Here is an 8,776-nt window from a genome sequence, read left to right on the forward strand (position 1 = left end):
GGTTCTTCCCAGGTGTGTTCAGGTACATGGGGGGGTGTTACTGCTGTTTGCGCAAACAGAGCGGGGCGTGTTAGTCAGCCTCCTGGGACATGGTGGATGACACGGATGTTTGCTCAGCTCACCTACAAGCTCATGAATCACCTCGGCACAATTAATATCCCATTGACAGATACAGGCCAGAGGACAGAAAGACTACTGCCAAACAATACTAAGACCCAGATTAGCTGTAACGAGATTAAACTGCCTGAAAACCCAGGTCTGGGGAACAGGGCTGGGAGGTAACTTAAGGAAACGATCAATTGGTGGCAGTAAGGTGTCGGTTGTTACGTCTTTCCACTGACGTTTCTTACCCACGGGTTGCTAAGGCGCTAATGTTTTAAAACACACACTTCCCTTCTTAGTGGAGCCTAGCTTGCCACCCACGAGCAGGTTTACACTTGCTTGAACATCTCGTGTTGGTGGAGAGCTTTGCAAATTGGCTTAGTGCCCTTGAGTAAATGGGTGTCCTTATGGATTAGCAAGCTCTGCATCAAACTCATAGACAGGGAACACCGGTTCAGCAATTCGTTACTGTGTTACTGTTACCACACACGTATTGTTATAAACTGTTCTCAGAAGTCCGATGTCTGTACATGGTGGGGCCAGGTTAGCTCAGCAACAGCAGAGTCAAATTGGATTTAAGGTGGCAGGACCTATTGTAACTAAGGTGACAAGGTCCAAGACCTTCCAATCTGATCAACTATGTACCGCTCTGTCAGAATGAGAAAACAGAAAAACATTTGCCAAAAACACTTAAGTGAACGGGCAAACATAGACTAGTTCATTTAGCAGGCAACACTCAAGTTGATGAAATGTGGTCAACCACTAAAGCTGATACATTACATTTAGTCATTTAGCAGACGCTCTTATCCAGAGCGATACAAGTTAAGCAAGAAAATGTGGTGCCCAGACACATGGTCATGAATCCAAAAAGTGAATCCACGCCATGATTTCGGCTCTTTGCTTAATAGACGCAGTTATTTAGCGACAGTAATCTAGTAGTAAATCAAGAGGGCTACAGTAGTGCTTGACGAGTGTTCACCTCAATAATCAGTCAATAAAACTTCTCTAGCAAACCAAATGATTTAAACCTATTGAAGACAGGTGAAACTGATAGTTACAGACTGTTACCTTGCAGTTGCAATTTGAATGACTTTATACACCGGATAATGCGCATTGGTGGAGAAACTATACACATTGTCATTAAGAAATGGTCACTGGTTACGCTAGCGCCTGGCTGCAATTGGCTCTAGTCGAGTAGGTTAGCCTAAACTTGGCGTTGGTCGGGTTACACCTGTACAGTATGTTGAAACACTTTTTAAACTAAGATAACCACTGCCCTTGCTTGAAGTACAACTGGCGTTACTTCATTGACAAGTCGACTCACTTAAAAAAAAACATACAACACTATCAGCGGCAAAACGGGGCAACCCAGGTAAACTTAACGACCGGCCTTCCTGTAGTCTAGTGCTAAGCAAAATGATGATGGCAGGCCTCACATGGTCTGACTAGTAGCTTACGCTAGCTTGCTAACTATCGCCTGCGACACCCTCGAAAATAAATTATGAAAGAAAGTTTCAAACTATCAAACAGCGAAGTATAGTTTTACAGAGAGGTTAGCACAATGTGGGTTTCCACGTGTTCACCAGGCCACAACGTAGCTACTTGTCAGAAAAAAAGCTGCTTTGTTTTCATTCGGCTGGTTACGGTAGCTTGCCAGCGATATAGGTTCATTGCAAGCTAAATGTCTAGCAGGCCTATGCTAGCCAGAGTAGCTAATATAATTCATTGCTTGCTAAGCAGGCTGCCTCGTAGCTTATTGCTAACGTTAGCTGACTAGCTAACATTAGCTAGCTGGCTAATTTAGCTGCGCCAATATGGTCTAACAATGTTGTCTCAAAACTTACATTTAGTATATTAATATACAGTCATCTTCAACTTACCGTATGAGTTACGCTGTACAATAAGTTATTGGTCTGCGTTGTAGCCTGGTTATATATTTAATTTTCTATTTCCAGTCAGAATCGGCAACATGAGAGTGGCTCAGCGAGGGGGAGGCAGAGCGTCTGCGCCGGACTGACAGACGGGTGGGGGTGAACAGCGAGACATCATGAATGTCATTTTCTCCTGTCCAATCACTTTCACCTATCACGCAACAAAGGTGAAGACCGAAAAAGAATCAAATCTCAACAGAGAAGCCTTTCTACTTTCGTCAATAGTGTCTAATGGTAGTTTAATATTGAGCTATACTCACTCGGTTATTATTTTGAAAGACAGGTAAGCCTGTTACGGAAGACATGCCGTAATGTTCAAGCTGTATTAATTGACAACCCCATACAATAACTTTTCAAGTGTGAGATCTTACAGCATTTTCCCAATCCCTTAAAACCTGCCTTGGCATCGGTAAACTTTGTATAGGCTACTTTTTTTGGAGTTAGCTCTACAAGGCAGAGTGATCCCTGAGGAACTTAAGTGGCTTAACTGAGGATGTCTGCCGACTTCCGAGAGACAGAACTGGTGGACTGAAATCAATTCCTTACAACAACCGCTACTTGGTCAGGTAGGGTCAGATAATCAATGTACGGTTCACCGTGGGACAAAGAATCTGTTCCACTGGGTATCCTTGAAGCTTCAATAGGCCTAAGATAAGGGAAACCATCCAGGATATCTATTTGGCCTCTGTGTCCTTACAGCCCAGCGTCTTCAGAGTTACCTATAGGGATTTAAACCGTTTTTAAGTGCATAGTATTTGCGTTATGGTCACAATTGTACAAAAATACATGAAATAACCCACAATTAGAGCTGCTCTAACTGCACACAAGTTATCTTCAGACCATAAACCCACCAAAAAGTTCACTTTGAAATGTGCTGAGGGTTTTGATATTCAATACTACCATTTCCCTTAGTCTCTCAGATTCTTTCCATCTTTACTCTTGTGGAATGCATTTCTTCTTTCTTCCTCTCTGTATCTTTTGCTGCTGTGCAGATTCCTGACAATGGTTCTCTTTTGCTGTCTGAGTCATTTCTGTGGAGATACTCAAAACTGAATGGCGTCTGTTCTGCGACAAATACTAGGCTTCAGATAAGAGAATGCTCTCCCTGCACTTCGAAACTGATTGATACTTTTCAGAAACCAGCTAGTGATGTGCATACTGCTGTGAAAAGATGGGTAATCTAGTGACCTGTTATTTTTACATAACACGTGTGGGAAGCTGGTGTCTATCAGGAGGAGGGTCAAATATATATATTTGTTGCTGTGGAGATGTGTGGGCAGTCACCGTGGTAATAGAATATGTTCTGCTTTCAGTGGGGGGAAAATGAGCAAATGCATGAACCTAAATAAACCTGAAATACAAACCTAGAAATAATGTTTTATTTTTTAGTCTTGTTCAAATTGGTTATGAAAGTGTGTTCTATGACTTATGAATACCTGTTTTCTTATTCAAGAAGACATGATGTATGTGAAGCATAATAAAGCATACAACATTAACTTGTACAGCTTGTAAAAAGTGCTGTACATTTTCCATCATTCTACAGATGCTATCTGTACCAAGATTTTGTGAACCTTTCTTAACTGGGTCAGTTGGTAAATAAGAATGCAGTTATAATGACTATGTACTGTATATATTGTATACAGTACAGTAACTATTGACAGAATATAGTTTGTGTATATAGTATAGTGAATGTGACACTAGATATTTACTGTACAGTGAAATAAGACATGGTCAAGGTAAAGGTATGTAATGTGGGTATAGAACATCCCCTCATACTAGTTCATAATACATCCTGAAATAGTGTTGTCTAGTGTAAGTGACTAGGTATTGGAGGACAGGATTAGAATTACAATATAGGTATTGTTGTCGCACCATAAGATTGCTGAAGATTTAACATCCTTCGTTCAATAAAATAAAAATCCCCTTTGTGGCCAGAACAATGCAGTCATCAACAGGGCCGTGGCAGCTTTGGGCTTATCTCTCCAGGCCATGTTGATCGCTGGGCTGGCTTTACAGCTGCAGGCCGATAGACCTGACACCCCACATAAGGTTATTTCCCCTCTGATCCTCTACTGACAGTGCAAATCCACACGGGGTCTGTTGCGTCCCTGGGCCCTCGGAACAAAACCAGACAGAGAGGATTTCAGAAGCTCCGGGCCCTTCTCCCTGGGGGGTTTGTGGATCTCATTTCTCCATTTTTTTGTGTTATTTTCTATTTTTTATTTGACTGTGGACAGACTGTCACCTCCTGGCAGCCCTCTCCACCCTGGTTATTTATCTGTAAATTGATCACCAACCCCTTCCCTCAGAGGTGTCTGCCTGCCGCCTCTCTTTAAATAGGGGGGTGGGCTTTAGGCCTCTCTTATTTAGCTGGGGTTTAGCCTGGTATAATGGGGCAATCTGCTCCCCTCTGAGGCTCCCCCCCCCCCCCACAGATGGCGCTCTGTCGTACTCATACACTGAAATTTCCCAGCCTATTGGTTCCCAGAGACTAGTCCTTACTGGCCAGATGACCCCTCTCATTCTTATTCATCACAGTGTTGACGGGCTTCAGATCACTCTTTACTGCCTGAGGAATTTCGATTTTCCTTCCAGCGCGGCTTCAACTTATGTTTGTTTTTCATATTCAGGAAAATAAGGTGTTTCATTGAGGGCTGGAGATTGCGTTTTTACACAGCTAGATGATCCAGTTAGTCTTGAATGATGCCTTAAATCTGTGTGGGTTAGCTTAGCTTTTGTCGCTCATGTTTATCGGCATCGCTCCTGCAAATTTTAATCATCATTATTGGAACTAGTTGCATGACAGGTTGCATCTCAGAACACACTGCGGTACTGATGATAGACCGTGGAAAAGGATTTGTGAGAAAATACATCAGATGACGTTCCCGTGGAAACACGTTCCCCGGCTGTGTTGCTTCTCTGGCAAAGTCGCTTCTCAACAATATGTGCGTCATCTCATCAGAAGTGAGGGAATAACAGCCCAGGAGCAGAGGGAAAGAACCCGTTTTCCTTTTTATTTTGTATTTATTTTGCAAGACCCTCCCCCCTCCCCCCTTGGCCATGGAGAGAAAGAGAGAGAGAGAGAGAAAGAGAGAGAGAGAGAGAGAGAGAGAGAGAGAGAGAGAGAGAGAGAGAGAGAGAGAGAGAGAGAGAGAGAGAGAGAGAGAGAGAGAGAGAGAGATGAGCTTGTGGGAGGTTAAGGTGGCTCTGTTTTGGGATGAGTGGGAGTGCGTAGTCGAGTGCTTTCCACATCAAGCCCTGTTCTGATTCACCCTGGTGGGCGAAGGCCTGGAGACCTGGAGGACACCCACGCCTAACCACCCAGCCAGCCCTCCATCCACCCTGCTCTCCACCCACCCCCCACCCTGCTCTCCACCCGCCATCCACCCTGCTCTCCACCCACCCCCCACCCAGCTCTCCACCCGCCATCTACCCAGCTCTCCACCCACCCAGCTCTCCACCCAGCTCTCCCCTCACCCTCCACCCAGCTCTCCCCTCACCCTCCACCCAGCTCTCCCCTCACCCCCCACCCAGCTCTCCCCTCACCCTCCACCCAGCTCTCCCCTCACCCTCCACCCAGCTCTCCACCCAGCTCTCCCCTCACCCTCCACCCAGCTCTCCACCCACCCTCCACCCAGCTCTCCCCTCACCCTCCACCCAGCTCTCCCCTCACTCTCCACCCAGCTCTCCACCCACCCAGCTCTCCACCCGCCACCCACCCAGCTCTCCACCCACCCTCCACCCAGCTCTCCCCTCACCCTCCACCCAGCTCTCCCCTCACCCTCCACCCAGCTCTCCACCCACCCTCCACCCAGCTCTCCCCTCACCCTCCACCCAGCTCTCCCCTCACCCTCCACCCAGCTCTCCACCCAGCTCTCCCCTCACCCTCCACCCAGCTCTCCACCCACCCAGCTCTCCACCCACCCTCCACCCAGCTCTCCCCTCACCCTCCACCCAGCTCTCCCCTCACCTGTAAGTCGCTCTGGATAAGAGCGTCTGCTAAATGACTAAATGTCTAAATGTAAAAGATACAGCTCTCCCTTTTCAACCTATTAATAAACCTCAGTCAACCCTGCTGTCTTTCTCTGGAGGCGGGTGGTATTCTGCTTAGGTGGGTTTCCTCCGGACCCCAGCTATCAGCCTGGACTGGTGGTCGGTGAATGGATGGCTGTTTGGAGAAGACAAAAGGTCTTAGGCCATTGATGAATCATGCTACTTCCTGTTGTACTATCCAAAGGGAAAAAAGCATGAACGGAAAATATTTCCACGTCGAACATAAGATATCAAGTCTTTCTACCTCCGTAAGGCGCTGGTCTTGTGTTTTATACCCAGACACAACTGTGCTGAGAGATGAGATACCCTTGTGTAGTGCTGCTCTGTGTTTCTGGCACTCCCTGGTAACCCCCCCTTCCCCGGATCCCTTTTCCCTCCAGTTCTGGCTAGATTACAATCCCAGCCCGGTTGGACGCAATTCATCGGTCGGCGCAGAATAAGCCAGGGAAGCTGTGCTGGGGAATTGGATATGACATTTTCAGCGATACAGAATTCCCATGGTCCCTCTTTCAACCCACCAACCCAGGAGGACCACAAGTGCTCTGAGTCTTTCATGTGGCATTGATTTTGTTTTCAGAGATATTGCAACTACCCCCTAAGGTGCTCTGTATTGGAAGGTCATTACAGGAGGTAGAGACGTGCCCAATCCTGTGTTCTGTGGCCTTTTACCCCACCTGAATGAGGCTTGCTTCATGTGCCCACTGGACACCACAGAGGCAAGTTACTCTTACCTGACTCCTTCCAAGAGGGTCTCACGTTTCCACGGTCGCACGTTTCCACGGTCGCACAAACAAAGCGGCACTTAGCTATGGTTGCCGTGACACTCGGGATGAGGATGCAGCTGAATGCGAAGCTACCAGGTATATGAAAGGTGAGCGGATGCACAGCTGGGCTCAGAATAGAGATGAGATCCCACTTGTGGAAGCCCAGCCGTGCGTAAAAGAAGAAGAGAGCTTTGGAGCAGTTATTAGTGTGTGACGCGCGCACACTCGAACTCGTTGCACCACAAGGTGATGAAATGCACGGGGAATGCAAATTTGTACATTGGAAGAATTTTCTGGGTGTGCTTCACTAGTACACGCGGGTCACGTAATGGGGAGCTGGTGGGGGTGGGGGGGGGGGGTCAGGAACAATTAAGGAAGATAATTATCCCTCGAATGGTGAGCCTGACTCGTCTTGGCGTTGATGGCTATCTTTGTTATGAACCTAATGGATTGAAACTGTTCCTGTTAAGACATCCAGACAGGCCCATAATGCATCAGATGGAGAAGGCGTGTGTTGAATCGTGTGTTTACCTCATTTCCCTGTCTTCGACCTGTCAGGCAGTGACACACTGGTGCACCTGATCCTTTGTAGAAGACTAATAAAGAGGGAGAGAGTGGAACCAGGGGCAGACCAGAGTTGACGTTGGTGTCAGTTTTCATTTAGCATCATTACTCATCCGCACTCACAGTTAAAGCACTCAACATCGAGCTATAGCAACAGAGAGGGAGAGTTTAGCATCACAGACAGAATACGCCCGATTTCATTTATCATTTGTTCTTCAAGAGGGGCATAAATCACCTGAAGGCAAACAGCACCCAGTGCCCATTCAACCATTGATCTGTCACATCTGACCAAAACACACTGCGGAGGCAGAAGTATAATATACAATGGGCCCATCAAGATCGGTGGGAGACGAATTATACTCCAGAGTGCACTTTCTTTTCAGAGACGAAGAGGGACGATTATCTCGCCGTCGAATGAGTGTCTGTCACCATATGGGACCCTTGGTGCATTTTGGTTTGTCGCGTTCCTGCGGTCCGCGGCCCTCGTGGCTTTGGATGATAAGGTTTAGGGAAGTTGTGAATGCTGTTGTCTGGCAACAGTGACCAGGGAATTGTTGAAAGTGTTGCAGCGCGAGCCATGCGCCCCTGACAAGACATTGATGATTAATGCACAGGCAGGCGTCAGAGACTGGACGGATCCTTGCCCATGCTGTCTCCCCAGTCCAACAGGGAGATGGAGACTGAGCCATTAGAACCAGGGACACCCCTGCCCTGTGTTGGGTTACTCAAATATTCAAAGGAAAAGGGAGGGGTTGGGAGGGGTTGGGAGGGGTTGAGAGGGGTTGAGAGGGGTTGGGAGGGGTTGAGAGGGGTTGGGAGGGGTTGGGAGGGGTTGGGAGGGGTTGGGAGAGGTTGGGAGGGGTTGGGAGGGGTTGAGAGGGGTTGGGAGGGGTTGAGAGGGGTTGGGAGGGGTTGAGAGGGGTTGAGAGGGGTTGGGAGGGGTTGGGAGGGGTTGAGAGGGGTTGGGAGGGGTTGAGAGGGGTTGGGAGGGGTTGGGAGGGGTTGAGAGGGGTTGAGAGGGGTTGGGAGGGGTTGAGAGGGGTTGGGAGGGGTTGAGAGGGGTTGGGAGGGGTTGAGAGGGGTTGGGAGGTGAGGTGAGGGGGGAGGTGAGGGGAGGGGGGAGGTGAGGGGAGGGGGGAGGTGAGGGGAGGGGGGAGGTGAGGGGGTGCTACCTTGGTAGATAATCTAAAAAAGGGTTTTGTAATTCACCAAAGCACCAGTGATGTGTGTTGTTTTAGTGCAGCGGACAGGATGTAGCAAGAGACATGAGGAAAAAGGCATAATATCCGTAAGAGCAGAATGAAGCGGGCGGCAGTATAACCTAGGCAACGGAGGCCAATAAAACCAAGGGCTTTGATTTGC

At 47.8% G+C, this 8,776-nt stretch overlaps 1 protein-coding gene across 1 annotated transcript in view; it reads right to left on the reverse strand.

Moving 5' to 3' along the window:
• The window catches only part of LOC134017115 (R3H domain-containing protein 1-like), a 44,929-nt gene extending 42,789 nt beyond the window's left edge, over nucleotides 1–2,140 (reverse strand). Inside the window, exon 1 of the mRNA XM_062456445.1 lies at nucleotides 1,983–2,140. The gene's annotated coding sequence lies outside the window, so the exon portion shown is untranslated. The remainder of the gene's footprint in view (nucleotides 1–1,982) is intronic.
• Between the last annotated feature and the right edge of the window lie 6,636 nt (nucleotides 2,141–8,776).

The sequence above is a fragment of the Osmerus eperlanus genome, chromosome 3 (genome assembly GCF_963692335.1).
Source record: "Osmerus eperlanus chromosome 3, fOsmEpe2.1, whole genome shotgun sequence".
NCBI lineage: Eukaryota > Metazoa > Chordata > Actinopteri > Osmeriformes > Osmeridae > Osmerus > Osmerus eperlanus.